This window comes from Crocuta crocuta, unplaced genomic scaffold, assembly GCF_008692635.1.
Source record: "Crocuta crocuta isolate KB4526 unplaced genomic scaffold, BGI_CrCroc_1.0 scaffold147, whole genome shotgun sequence".
Taxonomy (NCBI): Eukaryota; Metazoa; Chordata; class Mammalia; order Carnivora; family Hyaenidae; genus Crocuta; species Crocuta crocuta.
In genome coordinates this window covers 1,491,239-1,509,288 of record NW_027532594.1, presented here as the reverse complement: position 1 = coordinate 1,509,288, position 18,050 = coordinate 1,491,239, and the positions used below count along the sequence as shown (strand labels likewise).

The 18,050-nt window shown below is 36.9% G+C and overlaps 1 protein-coding gene and 1 pseudogene across 2 annotated transcripts in view; one reads left to right on the top strand and one right to left on the bottom strand.

Moving 5' to 3' along the window:
• The window catches only part of LIN28B (lin-28 RNA binding posttranscriptional regulator B), a 122,236-nt gene that overhangs the window by 66,970 nt on the left and 37,216 nt on the right, over positions 1–18,050 (bottom strand). The window lies entirely within an intron of this gene.
• On the top strand, positions 993–12,424 carry LOC144244662 (cytochrome c oxidase subunit 6B1 pseudogene; annotated as a pseudogene).

Below are 18,050 nucleotides of genomic sequence, written 5' to 3'. Positions count from 1 at the left end.
GATTCTCTCTCTCCCTCTCTCTCTGCCACTCCCCCACTTGCTCCTTCTCTCAAAATAAATAAACTGTAAAAAGTTAAATTAAATTAACCTACTAAATTGAATATGAGGGAAAAGAGGTATGTATAGAGAAAACGTTTAGATTTAGCAATTTGGTTTTTACAGTGTTACTAGGCTTACAACGTTAATGTCAACAATAAAACTAAAACTAGGTTTGAACATAAAGCACAAAATAAAATAAATGCAACTGAATTATTTTATTTTATTTTATTTTATTTTAGAGAGAGATCATGAATGGAGGGGATAGAGAGAGAGAGAGCAAGAGAGCGAGAGAGTGAGAGAGAATTCTAAGTGGCTTCCATGCTAAGTGTAGAACCCAAACATGGGGCTCCATCTCACAACCGTGAGATCATGACCTGAGCCAAAGTCAAGAGTTGGACACTTAACCAACTGAGCCACCCAGGCACCTCTAAAGGTAACTGAAATTTTATCTGACAGAAGATTTCTGACATATTTGAAGAATTTTTTGAATGACAACATAAAATAACTTAAAAAGAAATTTTAAGATATATTTAAAAACATACGTGTTCATTTTCAACCAAGAATACCATTTAAGATAGCTGAGGTATCTGGTCATGTAAAACTTCTCAACTAGACATTTATAATTCAAGATGCAAATACATTTTAAATACTGCCAATGATTCAACACAGAAACAAAAATGTCTTAGAATTCTGTCAAAATATTGAACATTTTTGTAAAAAAGAAACTGCTATTGAGAAAACCAGCTTCCACCTTTTATGAAACTATTGTTTTTATTTTCACCATATTTATTGAACATAGTAATTTTCAACAAGTTGTGAGGAGTGAGTGACAGTTTTTAGGTCATACAGCCATAAATGTTGAAGCTGGAAGGACACTTAGACATATCATTCTTGGAAGATACAAATATTGCAAAATTCATTAAAATAGCAAGAGCATGAAGGAATCCTAGAACATGCAAAAGTGGAATGCCATTGTGGTTGCCATTACAGATGCTACAAATATTCTGGTTGCCCTCTCCTCCAAGGCAAGTAGGCTTGCATTTCACTCTGCATTTTAAATAAGGCATGGCCTGCCTGGGTGGTTCAGTCATTTAAGCTTCTGACTGGCTGAGGTCATGATCTCACAGTTTGTGAGTTCGAGCCCCATGTCGAGCTCTGTGCTGACAGTTCAGGGCCTGGAGCCTGCTTCAGATTCTGTGTCTCCCTCTCTCTCTGACCTGCCCCCACTCATTCTCTCTCTCTCAAAATAAATAAATAAATAAACAAGCAAACAAACATTAAAAAAATAAATTAAGCATGGCCACGTGATTTGCTTTGGCTAATGAAAATGTGAGTATAAATGGCATGGACACTTTTTTGTAGAGGCTTTTAGAGATAGTACACAATCTGCCCTATTCCCCTTTCCCACCTCAACAATTCTACAAGCAGGTTTCATAAGGGAGCCTCCATTTGTCTGAGTCCTGATATGAGGAGCATGAGCAGAAGGCACTGCAGACCACATTGTACATGTAGTCTGAGAGAGATAAAACTTTCCCTATGTACGCTACTGAAAATTTCAGATTGCTTTCACCAAAATAGAACCTAAATGTCCAGGGTGGTACAGACAAAAAGAATCTAGAAGTGAGTTGTGGCCATACCCAAATCTTAAAATATCATTATCTTACAGGTTGCTAAGTGGAAGGAAATTATGCTGGATGGCAAACTCTGCTATGTGGCATCAATGCATTTAGTAAAACTGTCACATAACAAAATACTTCAGCCACTCTTAAAATTGGACAGCCAAGAATCACAGGACATTTCAATGTTGAAGAAAAGAGCCAAAACAAGCAAACAAAAAAGAGCCTTGAGGAAATAAGATGATGTAGGGAGGAGAAATTATTAGAAACTGCATCCTCAAATGGATAAAAGAATATGCTGCATCCATGAAACCACTTTGGATTCTCCCCAAAACAAGAAAGAGCTCCTAAAAATTGAATAATGTATTATTAGAAAAATTCAATAGGAGTGTTAGAGAATTGATTGCATGTTCCAAAAAGAGCACAAAGGCAAAAATGACAACAATAAGAGTGAAAGGCTTAAAATAAAATACAGTATCCACCAGTAGGAGTTTAAGAAAGAAAGAATTAAGAAAGAGGCTTTATTAAGAATAATAGTTCCAAGAAGAGAAGGACACAAGTTTTCACATTGAAAAGATCAAGTCATTTAAAAAATTATTTTAGGGGCGCCTGGGTAGCTCAGTCGGTTAAGCATCCGACTTCGGCTCAGGTCGTGATCTCACGGATCATGAGTTTGAGCCCGGCGTCAGGCTCTGTGCTGACAGCACAGGCCTGGAGCCTGCTTCAGATTCTGTATCTCCCTCTTTCTCTGACCCTCCCTTGCTCTCTCTCTCTCAGAAATAAATAAAACTTAAAAAAATTATTTTAAAAACTGTTGCACATCACTGTAAAACCTCAGAACTGAAGGTTTGGAGGGGTGGAGGAGGGGACCTAAAAGCTTCTAAGGAGAAAGGGGAAAAAAGGGGGGCTGTTATAAAAAGAAGTAGGAATCAAACTAGAATCCAACTTTTCAACAGCAACAGTGAACACCGGAAGATAATAGGAAAAAATATTTTCAAATCTGATGAAAAAGTATTTCTTTTTTTTTATTTTTAAAAAATATTTATTTATTTTGAGAGAGAGAGACAGAGTGTGAGCGGGGCAGGGAAAAAAGAAAGACGGAGACACAAAATCCAAAGCAGGCTCCAGGCTCTAAGTCTTCAGCACAGAGCCTGACACAGGGCTCAAACCCGCCAATCAGAGATCATGACCTGAGCCAAGATTGGACACCTAACTAAGCCACCGAGGTGCCCCTGAAAAAGCATTTCTATATGAATTCTGTATCTAGCCAAACCATCTCACAGTCTTGACAACTTTATTTCCTCAGTACTCCTTTTCTTTTTCTTATTAAAAATTTTTTTTAATGTTTTATTTATTTCTGAGAGAGACAGCGTGAGCAGGGGAGGGTCAGAGAGAGAGGGAGACACAGAATCTGAAACAGGCTCCAGGCTCTGAGCTGGCTGTCAGCACAGCGCCCGATGGGGGGCTTGAACCCATGAACCCTGAGATCATGACCTGAGCCGAAGCTGGGTGCTTAACCGACTGAGCCACCCAGGCGTCCCAGTATTCCTTTTCTTAAGAAGCCGTTTAAGAAGATTTTCCATCAAAACAGGGAGAAAAACCAAGAAAGATGAACACATGAGATCCAGAAATAGTAAAGAAGCAAAGAAAATTCCCCAAATTAGAAACTGCAATTAGCATCCTCAAATAGATTTTAAAAAAATTATGCTGCATCCATGAAACCACTTTGGCTTCTCCTCGAAATTCTAAAGGAAAGCATGGATACAACAGCTCTTCCACCAGGCCTGCATAGAACAACAAAATTTACATTAGACCATGACCATGGTAAGCTCTGGGTGAGATGCACCAAGGTGGGGGGGCGGAGGGGGGGCGAGAAAGAATTTGGCAGATATTCTGGGATGTTTGAAGTTACTGAGGAGCTTTCCAGTTCTGCTGAAATTTTGGAGACAGGTTACTGATATGTACATAGAAAATAAAGCAAACAATAAAGAAATAAAAAGCAATTATCAACTGTTAAAGCTGTTTTTACAAAAAGGAAAAGAAATCACAATATACTGTAATTCCTCTGTAAACATCTATGTAGCTACAATAAAGTACTAAATATTAATTTAACCAAAAATTGTGAACTTTCTTTTTAAGAATAAGGGAAGAGAGAGAGGGAAACAAACCACGAGAGACTCTTAATGATAGAAAACAAACTATGGGTTGATGGAGGGAGAAGGGTGGGAGATGGGCTAGATGGGTGATGGGTACTAAGGAGGGCACTTGTGAGCACTGGGTGTTGTATTTGAGTGACTGACTCACTGAATTCTACTCCTGAAACCAATATTGCACTGTATGTCAACTAACAAAAATTTAAACTTAAAACAAGAAAAAAAAGGAAAGAGGTTGTATAAAAGATATAAATCTTTATCTTATTTTGTTTTAGTTTTTAAAGTTTGTAAAATTTATTTTGAGAGAGAGAAAGAGAGAGAGAGAGAGGGAGGGAGGGAGAGGGAATGAGTGAGGGAGGGGCAGAAAGAGAGGAAGAGAGAGGAATCCAAGTAGCCCTACTTGGAGCTTGATCCCAGGAACTGCGAGATCATGACCTGAGCCAAAATCAAGAGTAGGACACCTAACTGAGCCACCCAGGGCCCCCTCAAGTTTTTATTTTAATTCCAGTTAGTTAACACACAGTGTTATATTGGTTTCAGGGGAATACTATAGTAATTTATCACTTCCAGACATCATCCTGTGCTCATCACAATAGATGTACTCTTTAATCCCTATCACCTATTTAACCCATCCCCCACCATCCACCACCCCTCTGATAATCATCTGTTTGTTCTCTACAGTTAAGAACCTGTTTCTTGGTTTGCCTCTCTTTTTTCCCTTTGCCCCTTTGTTCTGTTTCTTAAATTCTACATGTGTGAAATCATATAGTGTCTGTCTTTCTCTGATATATTTCACTAATCATAATACTCTTGCTTCCATCCATGTTGTTGTAAATGGCATGATTTCATTCTTTTTTATGGCTCAGTAATATTCCATATCTTCTTTACACATTCATTAGTTGATGGACACTGGGCTTTTCCATAGTTTGGCTGTTGTAGATAATGCTACTATAAACATCGGGGTACATGTATCCCTTTGAATTAGTATTTTTGTGTTCTTTGGGCAAATACCTAGTGGTTTATGAAATGCAGCAGTAAATATTAGAAGAAAAAAGTTAGCCAATTTTATTTTGGTTTTCAAATAAAAAAGAAAGCAGAAATAGGAAGAAAAGGGGAACAGGTTTGCCTTTCCTTTTTTCCTTCTAACCCTTATGGAACTATTTGATTTTTTTAACTATTACTTTGATAAAACTAAACTTAAAAAACAGATTCAGGAGCACCTGGGTGGCTTAGTCGGTTAAGCGTCTGACTTCGGCTCAGGTCATGATCTCACTGTTCATGGGTTTGAGCCCCGCATCAGGCTCTGTGCTGAATGTTTGCTCAGAGCCTAGAGCCTGCTTCAGATTCTGTGCCTCCTCTCTCTGCCTCTCCTCCACTCATGCTCTGTCTCACTCTGTCTCTCAAAAATAAATAAATGTTTAAAAAAAAACAGATTTAGATAGAGAAAGACAGAGAGAGATCTAAACTTAGCATTTCTATTGCCTCCTGATCCATTTATTCCTCAGTCCTTGGTAGAGTGACCTCTGTACCAAACTCTAAAGAAATGTTCTAAGGTCACTCTCTGACTTTCTTTGGTGCAAATCCAGTGACTTCTTCAATCTTATCACATTTGTCAGCTTTATAACATTTGACATTAAACACTCCCACACTGCTCTTGGCATCTGGGACCCTAAGGCCTAATATTCTTCTTTATAACTCTACTCACTCTCCCTCAGTTATATCCATAAGCTCGTCTTCCTTGATTTTTTAAATTATTGATGTTCCCTAAAGTCCCATTTTTGGTGTTTTCACTGTATCTGTTTTCCTGGGATATTTCCTATATTCTCTTAGTTTCAACTACTACTTATATAACTTTCCTTACGGTATCTCCAGCTCAGACTTCTCTACTGGGCTCTAGTCTCATATATCTACCTGCATACTATATATTTTCATATGATTCTCCTCCATTATGTTTAAAAGTGAACTCATATCTTCTATTAATAATAGCAAAAACATACAGTGCTTACATGCCAGAAGTTAGTCTAAGCATTTCACACCTATTAACTCAGGTGTAAATGAAGCCAATGAAGTAGGTAAAGGGGATAAAAGATCCCAACTTCTAGTTATTCAATAAATAAGCCACGGAGGTGAAAAGTGCAGCACAGAGAATACAGTCAATAATATTTTAATAATGTTATATGGTGACTATATTTGCTGTGGTGAGCACAAAGTAATGTATAGAATTGTCAAAACAGGGGGCACCTGGGTGGCTCATTCGGTTAAGCGTTGGACTTTTGATTTCAGCTCAGGTCATTGATCCCAGGGTCGTGGGATCGAGTGCTGCATTGGGCTCTGCATGGAGTGGGCAGCCTGCTTGGATTCTCTCTCCCTCCCTCTCTCTCTGCCCCTCCCCCACTCTTACTTTCTCTCTCTCTTAAAATAAATAAATAAATATTTTTTAAAAAGAATTGTTGAATCACTATGTTGTACACTTGAAATATAACAATGCATGTTAGCTATACCTCAATAGCAATTTTTTAACGAAGCTAATAAAAGAAATTAAAACACAAGAGACTAAGTAACACATCCATGGTCACAAAGCTAGTAAATGGGAAAGCCAGGATTTTAAAGCAGGCAATTTGGCTTAGGGGTGTAGCCTCTTAAATGCAGTATATTATCTCACTAGTCAGTTTTTCTTAAAGTATTCCTTACCCAATGAAAAGTCACCATTATCCATTCTGATACTTAAGAAAGAAACCTCCATCTTCCTCAACCCCACATCAACCAGTCACCAATTTATTAATATTGACATTACTTCCTTAATACATATAGAATCTGCTCACTTCCTTCCATTTTCCTGATATAATTCTTCATCATTTCTCACTAAAACTGGAAAAAATAGCTTCCTATGGTCTCTTTGCTTCTAATCCATTCTCCACTTTCCCACTGGAGTGAACACTTGAAAGCACAGATTTGCTCCTTTTCTCCCCATATGTTTATATTACCCTTCTCACAAATACAGGCTTAAAAGTTTCAGTGTGATCCCACAGTGCTCACCATGAAGTTTAAACTCTGAATCCTTTATTTGCTGGCCTCTGTCCATATATTCCCGGGCTTAGTTCTTACCAAACTCTTCTACTCCTTCTCTCTGCTTTAGCTGTAGACCTCACATACCAGGGGGTCTCTGTGCATACTACTCACTCTCCCTGGAGCACCCTTCTGCTACTCTCTTCCCTACCTTCTCTACCATGGCTGGGTCTCAGTTAAATAATGTCCTTTTCTATTTTTATAATGTGTGGCATACATCTATAATAAACTTTCCCACCCATGACTGTAATAACGTGTCTATCCTTCTGAATTGGCTGCAAGGTCTTAAGAGATCATGATAACACATCATTTCATCCATCCAATAGGAAACTGAGGCAGACAGGTTATGTAACTCACTTGATGCCACCCAACTAGTGACCAGAGAAATGTTATCTAAAGTCAGGTTTGCATGCTTCCAAAGCTAATCATGGTTTTTATGCAGAAGGAATGAACATGATGAATGCAATATTTTATGATAGGCTATTACAACTTAAGACTAACAGAATCCTTCTCATATTCCTGGGTAGCAATTTAGTGATATCATATCTTCTTTCTTTTTGTATTATCTCTTCCATTCAAAACCATACATCTTTTATAAAAGTTGTATCTGAGAAAACAAAGTACTCATAGTTACTATTCCAAGAGATTTTTAAAAATATTTTATTTAAACGTGCAATTTAGAGATGAAGAAATTAAATCCCAAATTAACTCTGGATAATTAAATACCCAAAGTCTTAAGGCCACCAAAGTAAAAATTAACAAATGAGATTACATCAAACTAAAAAGCTCTGCACAGCCAAAAAACCCACAAATAAACAACAAACAAAAAGCCATTTCAACAAAATGAAATGACAACCACTGAATGGGAGAAAGTATCTGCAAATCATATGTCTGATACTTTGTATTCAAAGTATACAAAGAATTCATACAACTCAACTGCAAATAACAATCTGATTAAAAAATGGACCGAGAATCTGAATAGACATTTTTCCAAGAAGACATACAGATGGCTAACAGATACATGAAAAGACGCTCAACATCACTAATCATCAGAGAAATGCAAATCAACACAACAATGAGGTATCACCTCACACGTGTCAGAATGGCTGTATCAAAAAGATAAGAGATAACAAGTGTTGGCGAGAATGTGGAGAAAAGGGAATCCACATGCACTGTTAGGGAGAATGTAAATAGGTACACCACTATGGAGAAAAGTACAGAGGTTCCTCAAAAATTTTTAAATACATCTTCCATATGATCCAGAAATTCTACTTCTGAGTAGTTATCAGAAAAAAATGAAAACACTAATCTGAAAATATATATGTACTCTCAGGTTTACTAGAGCATTATTTACAATAGCTATGATACAGAAACAAACTAAGTGTTCACTAACAAATGTATAAAGAAAATGTGACATATAGATACAGATATTTATATATATGTCACAGAGTATTGCTGAGCCATAAAAAAGAATGAAATTCTGCCATATGCAACAACATGGATGGACCCTGAGGGAATTATTGTAAGTAAAATAAGTTAGATAATAAAAGACAAATATGGTGATCTCACTTATCTGTGGAATCTTAAAAACAAGCAAATCCCTAAGCTCACAGATACAGAAAACAGACTAACAGTTCCCAAGGGCAGAGGTAGGGATGGATGAAATGAATGAAGAGGGTCAAAAGGTACTTCCAGGGGCACCCAGATCCATATCATTTAGTCAGTAGAACATGCAACTCTTGATCTCGGGGTCATTAATTCAAGGCCCACATTGGGCACAGAGCATACTTAACTTAAAAAAAAGTATTTCTAGTTATAAGATATATTTCTAGTTACAAAATAAGTAAGTCACGTAGGGAAAATTTCCTAAGTCTTAACAACTAGTTAGTGGCAAAGCTGGGACAAGATTGTGTTTCCTGTATTGAAAGTGAGTGTTCTTTTTCACTACCTACATCATGCTGTTTCCCAGAAGCCCAACTTTAAAGTATTTTACAGATTAACAGAAAATCTCTATTACTGATTAACCTGAATGAAGCTTTCCTCATAGTAAAGTTAGCTAACTTGCAAATCTAGTCATTGTAATATACTGTCAAAGTTATAAGAACTTCTGACCAACTTGAAAAAAACAGTTATTTCTCTTCAATAAACTTACATTTTAAAAGACATGGATGAAACAACATCAATGACCTCCTCAAAAGACATACATATCTCCTCTAGGGGAAAGAAGATCAATTGAATTTTATGCCCAACAGAAATTTTCTACATTTGCATTATCTACGATGGTGTCTACTAAGTAGCCACGTGTAACTAATGAGCACTTAAATTACTGCCAGTGCAACTGAAGAACCAAATATTTTATTTAATTTTTATTAATTTAAATTTCAATAGCCACACAGGCTAGTGAGTACCATTTTGGATACATAGTCTTAGAGTTACATCATAAAGATCTGAGAGGTACTGAGAGGTACTTATCTTTTTGTTTAATTTTTTAAATCTTTATTTATTCCTGAGAGAGAGACAGGGTGTGAGCAGGGGAGAAGCACAGAAAGAGGGGGACAGAAGCTGAAGCAGGCTCCAGGCTCTGACCTGTCAGCACGGAGCCTGAAGTGGGGCTTGAACCCATGAACCCCAAGATGACCATGAACCCATGACCTGAGCCGAAGTCAGATGCTCAACTGACTGAGCCACCGAGGCGCCCCTGAGAGTTACTTTTCAAAGAAGGTGTGGAAATAGATTACATCTCTATACCGTTCAGTCATATTAATGTAAAATCATTAGCACAGAGTAATGACTATGAGATATCACATTATTTTGAAATGTTTATTAACTCCATGGCCACCTTCATCCTCCAATCTATGTATCAGAGAGCAGGATATCATATGCCATGGGAGAAAACCTTAACGGCTATTGCAAGGTTGGACAAAGAATGAACAAACCCTTCTCTAAAAAATATCAGAGTCTCTTCAAGTGCCCAGCCTGCTCCAATGATCACAGAAGGGTCACAAAGCCCCAGGGGATCTTTCAAGGCAGGAAACAAGTTCCACAACTCAGCTCTAATTCTTTCACTGGGTAAATCACTAGATACATGTAAGGCAAAGTCCCACCTACACCAAATAATAATTTTTACATTACTACAAATTGTACAAAATAACGAAAGAGAAAAGAAACACATGTAGTTTTAGGAAAAAGCTTCATTAATATATGACTACATATGGATTTATGTGCTTCATATAGATTTTCTAATATTTAAAAACTTGTCTAAGAAAATCGTCTTCCAGCTAAGGATTTGGATTATTTTAATATCCAGAAAAATGTGGAAAGGGACTAATTTTATTCATAGGGCTATCAAAATAGTATTTCCCTAGTTAAGTCATTTAGACCATCATCTTTCAGTAATGGGGTTTTAATTTCTGTATTTGCATTAGCATACTTCCCTATACTTTTCTTCTGTATTCTCCATCCATTTGTTCAGCATATTTCACTGCCCTTGCTAATAATTCTTCCTTTCTCTTTCACATGTCCCTTTTCCCTTAGAATCCTGACAATTTCTTTTCTGACACTGATCAAACCTAACCAGTATTTTGTAAATGAACAATCTGCTGTTGGAAAAAAGCACATATATAGGGATTATTGGTCTCTAAATGCATCCAGTTTCCTCCTAGCTTTTCCACCTACCTCTGTGAAGGCCCACAGGGTCACAGATAAGAGAACATGTGGATGGCTCAACACATCAGTTACTACCATAAATAAGTCAAGCATAAATCTTGCTGACAGCGGAAAGTCTGGACCAGGAAATAATACCAAAAGAAATAACATCTTCAGGTATAAAAACCTGTAATTTGTGTTATGTTCCAAGGGCAATGATTTGTATGTGTTCCAGAAGCACAGCACGTAGACACTATACATATTCATATGTGTATGTTGCTCAGTTTGCTTAAAAACAAACACAGTAACTCAGGACCAGGGCTACCACAGACAGGTTTCTAAAGTGTTTTAGTAAGGATGAGCATCTGATCGACTTAGAAGATCCTCTTGTTTCCTGTCTGCATATGATGGTGGCAATGAGTGAAGTAACAATAAGTCAAAGGCTACTTACAGGATGAGATAAAAAATAAAAACTGAAAATACCAACAAAATGCAAAATACATATAAACATGTCAATATACCTATGTGTGTTGTTACATCTCACTTATATACTATTTCTGAAATTTACAGGAATTAGTAATACGACGGCGCCTGGGTGGCTGAGTCGGTTGAGTGTCCGAGTTCAGCTCAGTTCATAATCTCGCAGCCCGTGAGTTCAAGCCCCGCATTGGGCTCTGTGTTGACAGCTCAGAGCCTGGAGCCTGCTTCGGATTCTGTGTCTCCCTCCCTCTCTGCCCCTCCCCCATTCACTCTCTGTCTCTCAAAAATGAATAAACGTTAAAAAAATTTTTAAAAAGGAATTAGTAATACAAGCTGGGGTTTAGTAAGATGGAATTCTTTGAAAACAAGAGGTGATACATCAAGGTAGAGTGAATCAGCAGCATGACTTTGGTCACATTATTTAAGGTCTCTTATAATACCTAAGTAGGGCTGTTATAATACTCAGATGAGCTCATGTATGTCAACTGCTGAGAACAGCAGTTGGCATGTAGTAAATCTTATACTTAGACCACACCAACATTAAAAGGGGACTTTGCATGTAAAGGTGATAGCATTTTAAAAGTATTTATGGGGGCACCTGGGTGGGTCAGTTGGTTAAGTGTCTGACTTCAAGTCATGACCTCATGGTTGGTGAGATTAAGCCCCACATTGGCGTCTGCACTGACAGTGTGGAGCCTGTTTGGGATTCTCTTTCTCCCTTTCGCTCTGCTCCTTCCCCACTTGTACTTTTTCTCTCTCTTTAAATAAATAAACTTAAAAAAAATATTTATTAGTGGCTATTGCTTTTTTCCTACCTCATCACACACAGCACCTGTCCATTTTATAAAATATAGATAAACAAAACAGAGGGTAGACACTGAGCTGTGAGCTGTTTCAGTGGTGTCTTCAGGAGTCAGCACCGTGGCAGAAGACATCAAGACCAAAATCAAGAAGTACTGGACTGCCCCTTTTATTTATTTTTTAATTTTCTTAAATTTTTTAAAATGTATTTCTGAGAGAGAGTGACAGCGTGAGCAGGGGAGGGTCAGAGAGAGAGGGAGTCACAGACTCTGAAACAGGCTCCAGGCTCTGAGCTGGCAGTCAGCACAGAGCCCGACGCGGGGCTCGCACCCACGAACCGCGAGATCATGACCTGAGCTAAAGTCGGACGCTTAACTGACTGAGTCACTCAGGTGCCCCTGGATTGCCCCTTTTAGACAGGTACTTCCCCAACCAGAACCAGACCAGGAACTGCTGGCAGAACTATCTGGAATTCCACCACTGTGAGAAGACAATGATTGCTAAAGGGGGGGACGTCCACGTGTGAATGGTACCGGCGCATATACAAGTCCCTCTGCCCCATATCCTAGGTTGTCAGCCTAGGATGACCTCTGAGCAGAAGGCACATTTCCTAGGAAGACGTGAACTGCCTCTACCCCACGTCTCCTCTGTCCTCCATTCTTCTCCCAGAGTTGTAAAGGTGGCCCAGGGTACATGGTAATCCCCACCCTGGGATCCTGAATCACAACTTAACTAACTTCTAATAATAACTACTTGTGGAAATATGTTTTAAAAGAAAGCAAGGGGCGCTGGGGTGGTTCAGCTGGTTAAGTGTCTGGCTCTTGGTTTCACTCAGGTTATGATTTCATGGTTTGTAAGATAGAGCCCTTACGTCAGGCTCTATGCTGAGAGTGCAGACCCTGTTTGGGATTCTTCCTACCTCTCTCTCTGCCCCTCCCTTGCTCATACTCTTTTTCTCAAAATAAACAAACATTAAAAAAAGACATACAGGAAGTCAAAAAAGGCGGGGGGATACCTGGATGGCTCAATCCTTGCATGGTTGACTCTTGATTTTGGCTNGGAACCTGCTTAGGATTCTCTCTCTCTCTCCTTCTGCCCCTCTCCCCTGCTCCTCATGCACACTCTCTCTCTCAAATAAAGTTAAAACAAAGGGTAAAAATCACCTGAAAACTATCACTTGCTTTTTTTTTTATTTTGTTGCAATTATTATCATAAACTTCCATTTTCTCATATGCACAGATGACAGAGATATAATTTTTCTTAGACACTGAGACCCAACTATACCCATTATTTTATACTCTACTATTTTTCATTTGTTAAGATAATTGCCGTTGCACTGTTTGCCATTGTACTGAACACTTTAAGGCTAAGTTTTTAGCAGCCAAATGTATCCCCCTCCTGCCCTTTCCTCCAGGCAAACTCTTATTTGAAACTTTTGTATTAAAAAGCAGATACAAAGCTGCTCTGGTTGAGCAGAATGGAGTTGTGCTCAGCCTCCTCCTCTCCCAGGGTTCTTCAAAATATCTCTGAGGAAATCAAGGATACTTCTGAATACAGTTTAACAATCTAAGTTTAAAAACATCATTTTAAAGAAATTGGCTACATGACATGGATGTTTATAATTTATGTTTCAAAAAATTTTTAATGTTTTATTTATTTCTGAGAGAAAGAGACACACATACACAGCATGAGCAGGGGAGGGTCAGAGAGAAAGGGAGACAAAGAATCCTAAGCAGGCTCCACTCTGAGCTAGCTGTTGCACAGAGGACGACGCGGGGCTCAAACCCACAAACCGTGAGATCATGACCTGAGCCCAAGTCGGACGCTCAACCAACTGAGCCACCCAGGCGCCCTGGATGTTTATAATTTAACTTATACCTAATGATAAACATTTAGTTGTTTCCAACTCTTTGTTTTTACAAAAAGTGCTATGATAAAAATCTTTGTGTATATTCATCTCTATTTACAAGGTTTTGATGTGTATTTCCAAATTATATTATAGAAACTTATGTCAGTATATATTTCTGCCAGAGATAGATGAGACTATTTCTCTGCAACTTCCACAACATCAAGCATTATCATTAAAATAGTATTAATATCAATTTGCTTTAAACTGCTTTAAACTTCTTTTTCTTTAATTTCTATATTTATACTTTTGTGAATTTCTATGTTCCTGTCCTTTGCCCATGTTCAACAAAGATGCTTGTTTTTCTTACTACTTCACAAGACTTCTTTACACTGGAAGGACATTAACCTTTTGTCTATGCATTTTAAATAATTTTCTTACTTTGCACTATGACTTCAAATTTCCTAACACGTTTCTATAAGTGATTTAAGTCTGATTAATGATATAAATAGTTAATATGAAAAGATCTATACATATTTAATTTATACATAATGTACTCACTTTACTTAAATGTCTGAAACTCTGATATGTAATAAATAAACTGTACTTCATAAAATTAAAATATATTTGGAATAAAAGATTTCACTCATTAAATAAACAGCCATCATTACTTTTATAAATAATAGGTAATCTATATATAAAATTGACTTTAAGTGTCAACATCAGTAATGATTAATGACATTAGATTCTAAGAGGAAATGAACAAGAACAAATTAATTTTTTATACATTCAGTTGTAACATGACACAGCTGGTAAGTCTGGAGAGAAAAAAGCACTTAAATATAAATGGTGAAGGTCAAAAAAATTTTAGATCAAATTAATAACTTTACTATTATCTGTATTTTAATAGTTTATTAAGCTATTATGCTCAAATAATATGGATAAAGTAAAGCATCTAAATCTAAATTATTTGGGTCTATGTTCATTGTTAATTATGTTCTCTGTTAAAATTTAACATTGAAAAATCTAAATAAAATGATAAAATGTAAATGAATTTTACATCTCTTTTTTAGCTGTACTTTATGCTTTAAGAATGAAACATATTCTCGGGATTTCAATTACATGCTAGTTTAAAGTCACTGCAATGAACTTCAAGCATTTCTAAATGTTTTTTTCTTATGGAGTTTTATAACATGAAACACTTCTTAAAATTATAGGTTATGAATTAGATATATTAATTTTAATATTTTGCTACAGTATGATTTGACTTATGTTATAAATTATACCTAAAATTATTCTGTATATGGTCAAAACAAATTCAGTGGATAATAAAAGTACTTAAATTTTATAGTATAAAAGGTTTAAAAAATTCTTTCAACAATCAGTCTTCTCCAATGATAGAGCCTTTCTCTTCTTAGTTTATTATGGTGTAGAAATAAGACTTTTCAAAAGCATTTAAGAAGACAACCCTATCAAATAGGCACAAGAGAATAAACTAAGGATGAAAGGCTAGTGGCCAACACTAATGGGGATGCCAGGCATCTTAAACCCAGAAGTATCAGCCTTCTCTAATTCAGACTAATTTTTATAGGATGTGAACCCAGCCACATGCAGATTATAAATTCTGATTTCAATATGAACATGAACATCTTACCACTAGCAAATTCTACCCTCATTATTTTCTTTATTTTTTAATTCTTTTAAGATTTTTCTTTTTAAGTAATCTCTACACTCAACATGGGGCTCAAACTTACACCACCAAGATCAAGAGCTGCATGCTCTACTGACTGAGCCAGCCAGGCACCCCTCATCATTTTCTACCACTGTCAACAAATGTCAAAACTTTCAACCTAACAAAAAAATCAGATATATTTTACAACCTTCAGGATATCTTGTAGAAATAGTTTTGGTGAGTGTTACCAACTTTTGTTATTTTATTATAATACATCATCCAATTGAGAAACTATGCATATAGATATAATTTAAATTTGTCAGTTTCAGGAATTCAAAATTTTTTATTCTTCTCTTCCTTTATTCCATTTCATCAGTGATAGATGCTTGTTAATTTTTCCGCCCAAATTGTTATTTGCTTTATATTACTGCTTTTCCCTTTCTGAGAAAATGGATAACCTCACAGACAACTATTGAAATGATCCTCTTCAAACAAGGTAAAAACACAGACTAAAGTGTATGATGGTATATTAAGAAAATATTATTTTTTAAGTTCAGAATATAAAGAAAAGTAATTGTGACAATGTAAAAAAAAGTATATGGACAAATATTTTTAAGGAAAATAGTTATTCTGAGTTATCAGTCAGTTAAAATGTTCATTAAAATCATTTTTCAGGGTGCCTGAGTAGTTCAGTCGGTTAAACATGTGACTGTGGTTTCAGCTCAGGTCATGATCTTATGGTTCATGGGTTTGAGCCCCTCACTGGGCTCCATGCTGACAGTGAAGAGCCTACTTGGGATTCTCTTTACCCTCTCCCTTTACCCCTCCCCTGCGTGAGCTCTTTCTCTCTCTCAAAATAAATAGTCATTAAAAATAAAATACAATAAAAGCATTATTTTAGAAAGGTGGTTGGCTGGCTCAGGTGGTAAACACATGAATTTTAATCTTATGTTCAGGAGTTTGAGCCCCATGTTGGGCACTGAGCCTAATTACAATTTAAAAAAAATAAGAGTTAAAAAAATCATTTTTAGATACTTAATAATTTTAAAAGGCAACTGTATTGTCCACAAACATTAATTTAATCATACCATAATATGGGTCAGGAATCTACCCTAAACTATACGCAAAGTTGATCACTTAGAAACCATTCTCCGGTTTGTCTCTCCTTACCTTTCCGCCCTTCCAAAGCTCCCTTAATTCCTTCCTTACTCTATCCCAACTACAAACTTACTAGATCACTACCTAACAACAGCCAACATTTCTCTCTGCCAAGAAGCCTTTGCTGCATTCTCTCCCTGCTGCTGGAGTCTAAGAAAGACAAAAGTGGCTCCTGACAGCCAGGGGCTGGTTTGTCACTATCAGTCAGGTCTTGTGTTGCTGGGAGTTGACTTGGCACTCAGAGCTATATCAGTATGCTTGTAACATAACTTTTATTTGAAAGATAAACAATTTCAGATAACACCTAACATCAGACAAGGCCACTCTGACTTTATCTGAACAGAGACAAAAACAGCACTGCCGAAACCAAGAAATGGTCAGACACTCCCTTTCTCTGGCTAATATATCTGCTTCCTTACCAATTCCAGTTTTAGCCCCACAATGTTCTTCCTGCCTCCTAGATAAGAATTATTAAGATACTGAATCACAGAATTAGTCCTGCTTTTCGACGGCACAGACCCCTACTTTCTTGACCTCCCCCAAATCACTTAACATAAACCCAAATCCTGTAAGTCCTTTCTAACGCCTTCTCCCTGAGATGCTTCAAGGTTCCACATGTTCCATGTCCCTCAGTGCCAAAAGTTAATAAATCCAATTTTGTTTGATGCAGGTGTGTTCCTGATGCCATTTTTTACATGTTTATTCTTAACAATACTATTAGTTCTTATAATGGTTTCATTCTTACTTTAACCTTATTCAAAACATATATCTTCTTTTAAGGTTTATTTATTTTGAGAAAGAATGAGAGAGAGGGAGGGGCAGAGAAAGGGAGAGACAGGATCTCAAGCAGGCTTGGCGCTACCAGTCCAGAACCCAACACAGGTCTCAAACCAACAAACAGCAAGATCATGACCTGAAATGAGATCAAGAGTTGGATGCTTAACCGACTGAGCCACCCAAGTGTCCCGCAAAACAAAACCTAAAAAGACTCTTTTATGATCTAACTCCAAGCTGTTTTTAGTTTCAGTATATACTTTTACAGTTCATATTATGTTTCATGCATTTAACTTGCATGTTAAGTAATTTTTCTATCGTAAGCACATATACACTTGCTCCTTAATTTCATAAAAAGATAAGTTCCTTAAGAGTACAGTCATTGTGATGAGCACTGAATAATGTATAAAATTGTTGAAATCACTTAATTGTACAACTGAAATATAACATTGTTTGTTAAATCTACCTCAATAATAAAAAAATGATGAGCTCTTCGTGGATCCAAATATTTATATCTTTTTATCACTACAAAGAAGGCTGCAGACTGTTATTAATTCCTTTTATTTACTAGTACTTCCCAAATTCTGTTCCTGGATCTTTTTCTTCAACTCTTATTTCCGTCCTTTTTCTAAAATATTTTTTAATGTTTATTTATTTTTGAAAGAGAGACAGAGACAGACTGTGAGCAGGGGAAGGGCAGAGAAAGGAGACACAGAATCTGAAGCAGGTTCCAGGCTCTGAGCTGTCAGCACAGAGCCCGACGCAGGACTTGAAGCCACAAACCATGAGATCATGACCTG